Source organism: Panulirus ornatus, chromosome 18 (assembly GCF_036320965.1).
Source record: "Panulirus ornatus isolate Po-2019 chromosome 18, ASM3632096v1, whole genome shotgun sequence".
In the NCBI taxonomy this organism is placed as follows: Eukaryota; Metazoa; Arthropoda; class Malacostraca; order Decapoda; family Palinuridae; genus Panulirus; species Panulirus ornatus.
The window spans coordinates 7314569-7324952 of NC_092241.1; the positions used below are offsets into that span (position 1 = coordinate 7314569).

Below are 10384 nucleotides of genomic sequence, written 5' to 3' on the forward strand. Positions count from 1 at the left end.
GGAGGAGGAGGAGGAGGAGGAGGAGCCTTGTGTCGCGGGGGAATAAGGCATGGTTCTCCTTGGCCCCTGGCCATGTCTGCTCATGACAATGTGAAATTTTAAATGGCGTTTTATTCTTATCATTACTTTGATAGATTGAGGTTTCCACTGCTCTTCGTTTACATATCCCTCCTAGATATTAGGGAGATGAATCAATAGTGGGATGAAGGGTTAAAGATTATATATATATATATATATATATATATATATATATATATATAGTGTATATGAACGCGGACTTAGGACACATAGAGCCCTCCGACAGCAAGGGTTCGAACCCCGCACACACCATTTGGGTTCCAACAGCGTTCCCAGCTACCACACAAATGCTGCGGGGTTCGAATCCTTGCTGGTAGAGGGCATTGTGTGATATATATTGGAAAAGATCACAATTGAGCGCGTGATCAAGGAAATTCCTTCTAATCCACGAGGGGAAATGAAACACGGTAAGTTCTCCAAGTGCACTTTCGTGTCATAATCACATCATCATCATCAGGGGAGACACAAGAGAGAAATATAACAGTCAGTTGATATACGACGAAGGGACGTAGCTAAGGACGCCATTGGGTCAACACGTTCCCAAGTGTACTTTCGTGTCATAATCACATCATCGTCATCAGGGGAGACACAAGAGAGAAATATAACAGTCAGTCGATATACAACGAAGAGACGTAACAAGGACGCCATTTAGTAAACATGTGACTACCCGAATGGAGGTCAGGTGCGTTCATATCTGGCAACATGCGTATCATATGATACGCATGTTGCCAGACTAAATCACGCCTGACCTCCATTCGGATAACCCCTTGTTTACCAAATGACGTCCTTAGCTCCGTCTCTTCGTCGTATATCAACTGACTGTTATATTTCTCTCTTGTGTCTCCCCTGATGATGATGTGATTATGACACGAAAGTGCACTTAGGAACGTGTTGACCCAATGGCGTCCTTAGCTACGTCTCTTCGTCGTATATCAACTGACTGTTATATTTCTCTCTTGTGTATCCCCTGATGATGATGATGTGATTATGACACGAAAGTGCACTTGGGAATTTATCGTGCTTCATTTCCCCCCGTGGACTAGAGGGAATACACACACATACATACACACGCACCTATTCACTTCCTGCTCTAGAAGTCCCTTTAGGCTTTATATGAAGTTTTCGCTGCGCTCAGGAAGTGATGGGTGATGCCCAGAGCTTTGGACGGAAAAGTGTGACCCATGTTTGTCTAGGGAGTGTAGGTTCACATTGGGTCTACGTCTTGTGGAGTGGTGTTCAAGAGGGACCTGAGAGGTTGGTTTAGAGTCTGTCGTCTTTATTTTTTTGTTTTTTTTTTGTCACTGTTGGGTTTGTGTTTTTGTCACTGTTGTGTTTGTGTTTTTGTTACTGTTGTGTCTGTGTTTTTGTTACTGTTGTGTTTGTTGTTGGTGGTAGGGATGAGGAGGCTGGGAACTGTGAGTAGAAGTTGCTGAAGTGTTAGGAAGGGGTTTAACCTTCGTATGCTTACTTTAGGAGGTGTTGGTTGGTGGTCAGTTAAGGAGTGGTTTGGATGGGAGAGGTCGAGTGTTTTCGTAGAGTCGAGTATAATTCGTGTTGACATTGTCGGATCGTTCTGGTAGGTTCGTTGTTCACTGTGTTGGTACTGAGTATTTATTATCTCTAAGGTCGCCATTCATTGTTCTGAATGCTGTTTATTTGATTTGCAGCTTTGTCGTATTTGCTTTTGAAAGGGGTGGAAGACCAGGGAGGTGAGGCGTAGTTTAGAGTGGAGCGGACGATTCGTTGTTTGCCGATGATGCCGTGGGACTTTCTTTCAGGGGCTCCACGACTGGCTCGCACCTACACAGAACACCATCGGGGCATCTATACCATCAAACATACCCATGTTTTCTCCCCTCTCAGACAGTGACCTTTTCCTTCCACGCGTCCCTCAATACACCCCCACCCAGGACTTTCGCTCCCCGTCTACCATACTGAGGCTCACTTCTGCTCCCATAGTTTCCTCGGCTCCCTCTCCCTCACCCCGTCACCGTTTTACATGAGAATCCGCAGACGCATCCATGATCACCTCGAGTTTCCTTTCCCTTTAACACCCTGACCCTTCCAACCTTTCCATCTGGCACGTGATATTCTTTTCCGTACACCGTCAGGCATCTGGCCACTTCGGTCAGACGCAAGCGTTCTCGCCCGTGTGTGCACAGCAGCGAATACCATGCGTATCATAACCATGTCCACACACACAGCCATCGGGAGAGAGAGACACTCGATTGGAAGCAAGTTGACGGAGGCCGCGAGCCGACCGGCTACCCAAGTTGACAGCGAACGCGGTGTTTTACGAGATGGTGAGGGAACGAACACATACACACACACACACAGACTCCTCCTCCTCCTTCTCCTTCTCCTCCTCCCTCCATCTGACACGCGTTGTTGACATGCGTGTGTCAAAGCGTGGCCACACTCTGGTTGGTGCAGTCACACCCCTGAATGAACACCCCCACCTCCTTTGCGACGGAACGCGCGCCGGCTGTCACAAACATGTTCCGTTCGCTTTAGGACGCCAGTCACGGGAGAAGGCCCACAACGAGGCGAGAGAGAGAGAGAGAGAGAGAGAGAGAGAGAGAGAGAGAGAGAGAGAGAGAGAGGTAATAAAGACGAAATAACAATCAAAGAGTCGCAGAAAGTGGAGAAAAGTATCTACGTTAAGATGGAGGAGGAACACATATTTCTTGCTGGGGTCCTGGTTACAGGACAGCGAATGGAGACGGTAGACGACTTTACGTAAAAATACACACTGAAGTGTGTGGGGGGAAATACTGAAGGGGGAGAGACGATGAAGAAGGAGGGGTGGGGGGGAAAGAAAGGTAGACGTAAATGAAGACGTGAGACTCGTCTACGATGGGGGAAAAAAAAACACAAGGAGGTTGAGGAACTATGACGATCAGAAATAACCCAAGAACCGTTTTCTAGTATTTATCCGCACAACTGTAGACTTTATTGTTATCATTTTCTTTTTCTTTCATAAAGTTTCGAACCCCATTTTCTCTGTTGAGAGCCATGTAGGCAATCCGCAGCCAGAGTTCGGTTTGATACCCGAGGGGAACTTCTTGATTTGTGGGTCTTTGTGTGATTAGGTGTCTGGCCAGCCAATCACCAAGCACGGTCGGATTAGGTCCAAAGAGAAAGAGACGCCTGCGAAGTGCAGGGTCCAATGTCAGAAGGCTGGTGCCCCGTATCTGTACGAGAGTTCTTCTTTCCCCCACGTCACAACGCCCGTCTCCCACAGCCTCCTGGTGGAGGTGGTTTTCTCCTGCCGAAGGCGAAGGACGCTCCTGTGTCAGTAGCCCCGTACGCCTTCCTCTCGACTTCCTGTCGCTATCTCTTGTACATCTCCCAGTCACCCGCACTCCTTCCCTGCAGGTCTCGCGCGCGCATACACCCCCCTTCTTCTTCCGGTACATTAACAATTTAATATCCTCATCATCCCACCACTCGCAACGTATTCTCATAAGCCCACATTCCAATTTCCCGCTAATAACCACAACACACTTCTCCCGCGCATGTAAGCACTATGGCTCGTAACACCGTCCATTCCTGACGCATTTGACTAGTTTCGTTTTCTCTCACTTTCTGCCAAAGTTTGACTGGAGTCCACCTGTCTGTGGCAAGTCGCCTTCGAGCGAGGATGCGTCATCATCAGATGGCAAAAGGGAGCAGGATATTGCCGAAGACGCCGCTCCTCGAAGGAGTCCACCATCTCCCTGCTTCTGATTGTAGCGCAGCCTTGAAGTTGCAGAAGCCCACTTAAGGGATCCTACCGGATTATGTATATATATATATATATATATATATATATATATATATATATATATATATATATATATATATATATATATATAATGTGTTTCTCTGTCTTACGATTACGAGGCTGGTGCACTGAACGTAACAGCTGAAGTAAATACTTCCATAGGTCAAACCGCCCAGGATTCCAATCCTCCTTAACGAATGGCATTCCAGAGGCAGGAATCACATTCTCTAGGGGGGGGGGGGGGTTGGAATCCTTCCAGTAATTGTGTCTGGAACACAAACACGAAGTTCCTGTTTACACTGTGGCTGGTTAACCTGGCGAGTGTTCACATGTCCAATGTTTGTGTCTGTGTCTACGTGTACCTTTCAGGACTCAAGGTATATATATATATATATATATATATATATATATATATATATATATATATATATGTATATGTATATATATATAGCGTTCCAGACAGCCACGCAAAAGTTCCTGGGTTCGAATCCTAGCTGTAGGCGGGTATTATGTGATATATATATCCCTGGGGATAGGGGAGAAAGAATACTTGCCACGTATTCCCTGCGTGTTGTAGAAGGCGACTAAAAGGGGGAGGGAGCTGAGGGGGGCTGGGCTGGAAATCCTCTCCTCTCGTTTTACTTTCCAAGAAAAGGAACAGAGAAGGGGGCCAAGTGAGGATTGTTCCCTCTAAGGCTCAGTCCTGTGTTCCTGACGCTGCCTCGCTCACGCGGAAAATGGCGACTATATATATATATATATACATATATATATATATATATATATATATATATATATATATATATATATATATATGTATATGTATATGTATATATACGAATATAGTGCATAGAAACGGGCACCTTCATAGAACATATAAACCTCCAACAGCCAGGATCGAACCCGGGACCCCCTTGTGCAAGAGGTGGGAATGCTAACCCGATATGCTATGGGCCTGGCCCATAGCATATCGGTTTAGCATTCCCGCCCCTTGCACAAAAGGTCCCGGGTTCGAACCCGGCTGTTGGTCACCGGCGGTGGTTTAGCCTTCCTCCCTGTCTGGCTTTAACCTGACCTTCAGATCCGTGTGTTTTTGATGCTATTGACTGTACGAAGCGCAACCTCCCCCCCCCCTCCCCCCCGCTGCAGCCCCCTCCCCCTCCCCTCCGCCCCACACATAACACCCCTCCTCCCTCCCTCCCTTCCCCCCTTCTCCCCGGACATGGCACCTTCCCCCTCCCGCCCGTTGTATCCTCCCTTCCCCCTCCCTCCCTCTCTTCCCCCTTCTCCCCGGACATGACACCTTCCCCCTTCCCCCCCCCGCCCGTTGGATCCCCCCTCCCCCCTCCCCCCTCCCTCTCTCCTCCCGGACATGACAAGGTGGCGGAGGAACCCCCCCCCCCCAACACTCTAACCTTCCCTTGGTGACACAAAATCTATATAAGTCGACCCCCCCTTCCCTTCCCCTTCCCCCTTCCCCCTTCTCCTCCCCCTCCCTTCCCCTTCCCCATCCCTTTCCACCCCCTTTCCCACTTTTGCGTCAGCGAAACGCACTGGCGAGGTGAAGGGGGGTGAGGGGGGAGGGGAGGAGTTCAAGGGGTTTCGAATGGAAGCGACAGGAGTGGATGGGTTTTGGGGGGGTCGTAGGGGGGTGGGGGGGAGGGTATTCGTTGGCTAGCAAGGACGGTACGACCCCCTTGAGCTGGACGTTAGCGTCGACGACCCTCGAGCACGACTGTACGACCAGCGGGTCGTTCGTGCGACCCAAGAACACACACACACACACACACACACACACACACACACACACACACACACACACACACACACTATTATCTCTCGTTATCTCATCATATTTTTCTCCTTGTTATCTCCAGGTTAAGTTTGTCTCGGGCGGGATGCAGTGCTGCTGGGCGCGCAGCTAGATTTCGAAAGGTCGCAGACGAGAGAGAGAGAGAGAGAGAGAGAGAGAGAGAGAGAGAGAGAGAGAGAGAGAGAGACAGAAAGGGGGGAGGGACAGAGAGAGACACAGAGATGGGGGGAGAGGGAGAGAGAGGGAGAGGGAGAGAGAGATAGGTAGAGAGAGAGAGAGAGAGAGAGAGAGAGAGAGAGAGAGAGAGAGAGAGAGAGAGCCTCCCTCCTTCCATCCTTCCTTCCTTCCTTCCTTCCTTCTTTCCTCACTTTCCATTGTGACCAACCCTTTTTCTTTCTTTTTTTGACAGGTAAGTGTGGTCGAATGTCAGTTCGCCCGCCCATACCCGTGGGCGAGACGGTACGACCCTCTGACACGACGGTACGACCCTTCAGCACGACCCAACGACCCTGAAAGCACGACTCGGCGACCCGTAGGTATGATGGTCTGCCCTTAGACTTAGGGTTAAGGGCAAAGGCTTAGATAACCCCTCCTCAAGTGTGTATAATTAAGGGCATTCCTTTTAAGTGTATATGGATATGTATATATGTATGATCGTGGGTCATACAACCCCGCCTGTATGATCATACGTGGATGTATATATGTATGATCATGGGTCGTACAACCTTGCCTGTATGACCACACGTAGATGTATATATGTATGATCGTGGGTCATACGACCCCGTCCGTATGATGATACGTAGATGTATATATGTATGATCATGGGTCATACGACCCCGCCTGTATGATCATACGTAGATGTATATATGTATGATCGTGGGTCATACGACCCCGTCCGTATGATGATACGTGGATGTATATATGTATGATCATGGGTCATGCGACCCCGCCTGTATGATCACACGTAGATGTATATATGTATGATCATGGGTCGTACAACCTTGCCTGTATGATCATACGTGGATGTATATATGTATGATCGTGGGTCATACGACCCCGTCCGTATGATCACACGTAGATGTATATATGTATGATCATGGGTCATACGACCCCGCCTGTATGATCACACGTAGATGTATATATGTATGATCATGGGTCATACGACCCCGTCCGTATGATCATACGTGGATGTATATATGTACGATCGTGGGTCATACGACCCCGCCCGTATGATCATACGTAGATGTATATATGTATGATCATGGGTCATACGACCCCGCCCGTATGATCATACGTAGATGTATATATGTACGATCGTGGGTCATACGACCCCGCCCGTATGATCATACGTAGATGTATATATGTATGATCATGGGTCATACGACCCCGTCCGTATGATCATACGTAGATGTATATATGTATGATCGTGGGTCAAACGACCCCGTCCGTATGATCATACGTAGATGTATATATGTATGATCGTGGGTCATACGACCCCGTCCGTATGATCACACGTAGATGTATATATGTATGATCATGGGTCATACGACCCCGCCCTGTATGATCACACGTAGATGTATATATGTATGATCATGGGTCATACGACCCCTCCCGTATGATAATACGTGGACCTCTAGCCCTGGGGAAATGGATGCTCCCTTGCGTCACACACACACACACACACACACACACACAAAACTCATTAGTTTGCGTCACGCGTAACATCAATAAACATGGATAAACATGGCGGCTGTCATGCGCTCCCCTGCCCACACACACACACACACACACACACACGCACACGGGTGCCAGCCAAGGTCAATAGGCCGTAAAAGGAGGCCAGAATATTTCGGTTGAGGGACGGGGGGTGGTTCGGCGTCTGGGTCTACCAAGCCGGATTTCGGGGGGTCGGCCAAATCCGGATTCGCTGGGTGTCGGCTAATCCGGCTTCTGGATAAGGGGTGGTGAGGGCAGCGGCGGTGTGTGAGGTGTGTGTGTGTGTGTATGTCGCCTCGGTGGGCTAGCGGGATGATTCTAGCGAAAGTAGGTCGATTTGAGACAGAAAAGGGATTGGCTGGAGGCTAAAGACACACACACACACACACACACACACACACACACAGGTAGTAAGAAGCAGGCAACCACAGACCACGGAGGTGTACTGCCTGCCTGGGGGTCGGGAAGGTGTCAGTGATGGTGGTGGGAGCGAGCCAGGTGTGCAACAGTGGCACATGGGTTGTTGGCGTTCAGTCCAGAAACATATATATATATATATATATATATATATATATATATATATATATATATATATATATATTTTTTTTTTTTTTTTTTTGCCGCTGTCTCCCGCGTTTGCGAGGTAGCGCAAGGAAACAGACGAAAGAAATGGCCCAACCCACCCCCATACACATGTATATACATACGTCCACACACGCAAATATACATACCTACACATACATACATATACATACCTACATATATATATAATCATTATGTATGTATATGATATTGTGCATGTCTGTGTTTATATTTGTTCGCATGTATATGATTATGTCTTAGTGTAAGTGTGTATATGTGTGTATGTGTGTGTGTGTGTGTGTGTGTGTATGTGTGTGTGTGTGTGTGTGTGTGTCTGTCTGTCTGTGTTTGCTTTCGTTCTTAACTACCAACGGTAGCAATGATATAAATGCGTCTGCCAATAATATCAACTTATTCAAATCTTTTTATTTTCCCCCCTTAGCGACTGAGACAGATGCGTTCAATCCCCATTTATATAAGTTATTTAACGAAGGGAAACCCCTGGCGTTCAAAGGGTGATCAACTCTATTAAATAACTGGGTAGCCTGTGGAACGCCCTCCCCCCTTCTTCTTTCCCCCTCTTCCCTTCTCCCCAAACCACTCTCGAGCGATTAAATTTCCCCCTATCACTTTGAGTTCTATGGCGGGTTAAAAAACGCAACGATTTACCAATAACAACAAGGAAGAAAGTGGATATAGAGTGGAGTCTGGCCATGCACATCGTTTTCCTATTTTCCCACCAACCCCACCCCGTACCGTGGCGAAATTAGGCACACGGGACTCCCTCCTACAGCAGGTCCGCGAGAACCGCGCCCGCGTGACGTCACATCATGACGTCAAAGGTAAACAAACCCCTTTACGCCGGACCGTCAGTTCGCGCAAGTGTTAATAACGGGGCAGCGGGGTGTGGGGGGAGGGAGGGGGTTGGCGGGTGGGGTATTCCCCCTTCCTCCCCCCCCTTCTCTCCTCCCCTATCCCTCACCACCACCACCAACTCCCCGGGTATATGTGTATTTTCCTCCCAGGACGACTGCGTCCCGCTCTCGTCCCACGTAGAATAAAAAACACCTCGATCTCCGGCTTATTTTCCTCCCAGGACAGTCAGTCATATCCCCCTCTCGTCCAACCTGGAATAAAAAACACCTCGATCTCTGGGTTATCTTCCTCCCAGGACGGCCATGTCCCGCTCTCGTTCACTCTATGAGAAAAAACATCCCGTCCCCGGGCTGCGTCCGGTTCTGCGAAACTGAACATATACATGTGATGTCATATACACATTCCCCTGACGTCTTTTCCTACTAAGCTGTGACCCGATTTTTAATTTATTCGTTTATATAAACGTATTTAGTTTCCTACTACGAATAAGCTGGAGCCTTGGGGTCGCGTCCAAGGCTCAGAAACATCTATCATAAATTTCCTAGATTAGAAAAGTATTTTTCTAGATTATCGGGTGTTATTAAGAGTAAATTCTTTTTATTTCAATTATTAATTTTCTAGATTAAGTATAATTAAAGATTAATGAGAGTGGTGTGAATTGTATTATCCTACGTGTATTTTAAAAGGCCCATCAGCTACGTAAATGCTTTCAAAAAGCAATTATTATTTCTTTTTTACTTTTTATTCATGATAAAGTAAAAATAACATCAAAACTGATGACAGTTCTATATTATTAACTAATTCGTAACATAAGATTTTTTCTACGAGTCGAAAATAATGTCATTTTTCGTTTGTTTTTTAATTTTTTAATTTTTTTCAATTTTATTTAAATTACTTAGCTTTTTTTTTTAAATAATATTATTATATTTTCTATAATGGCGTTTTTCGTAGTCATTAACGTCGGGTTTGCGTGATGGAAGGGAAAGAAAATTATCGAGAAATTAAAAGGGAAAAAAATATTTGGCAGCGGTGGGATTCGAACCCACGCCTCCTGAGAGACTGGAGCCTAAATCCAGCGCCTTAGACCACTCGGCCACGCTACCCGTGAGAGGTTATGCGCTCTCGCTAGTCCTATAGAAGCGCTAGCTCGCTAGTTTAGCTATATAGGAGAGGCGCTCTCGCTAGTTAGCTAGTTTCGCTGTCTAGGAGAGGCGCTCTCGCTAGTTCTATAGAAGCGCTAGCTCGCTAGTTGGCTAGTTTACCTATATAGGAGAGGCGCTCTCGCTAGTTAGCTAGTTTAGCTGTCTAGGAGAGGCGCTCTCGCTAGTTAGCTAGTTTAGCTGTCTAGGAGAGGCGCTCTCGCTAGTTCTATAGAAGCGCAAGCTCGCTACTTAGCTAGTTTACCTATATAGGAGAGGCGCTCTTGCTAGTTCTATAGGAGCGCTAGCTCGCTAGTTAGCTAGTTGGCTGTATAGGAGAGGCGCTCTCGCTAGTTAGCTAGTTTAGCTATCTAGGAGACGCGCTCTCGCTATTTCTATAGAAGCGCAAGCTCG

General features: G+C 47.3%; 1 non-coding gene across 1 annotated transcript; it reads right to left on the reverse strand.

Moving 5' to 3' along the window:
* Positions 1-9852: 9852 nt before the first annotated feature.
* TRNAL-UAG (transfer RNA leucine (anticodon UAG)) lies at positions 9853-9934 on the reverse strand. The gene has a single exon. It is a non-coding gene; the product is annotated as a tRNA-Leu (tRNA).
* Between the last annotated feature and the right edge of the window lie 450 nt (positions 9935-10384).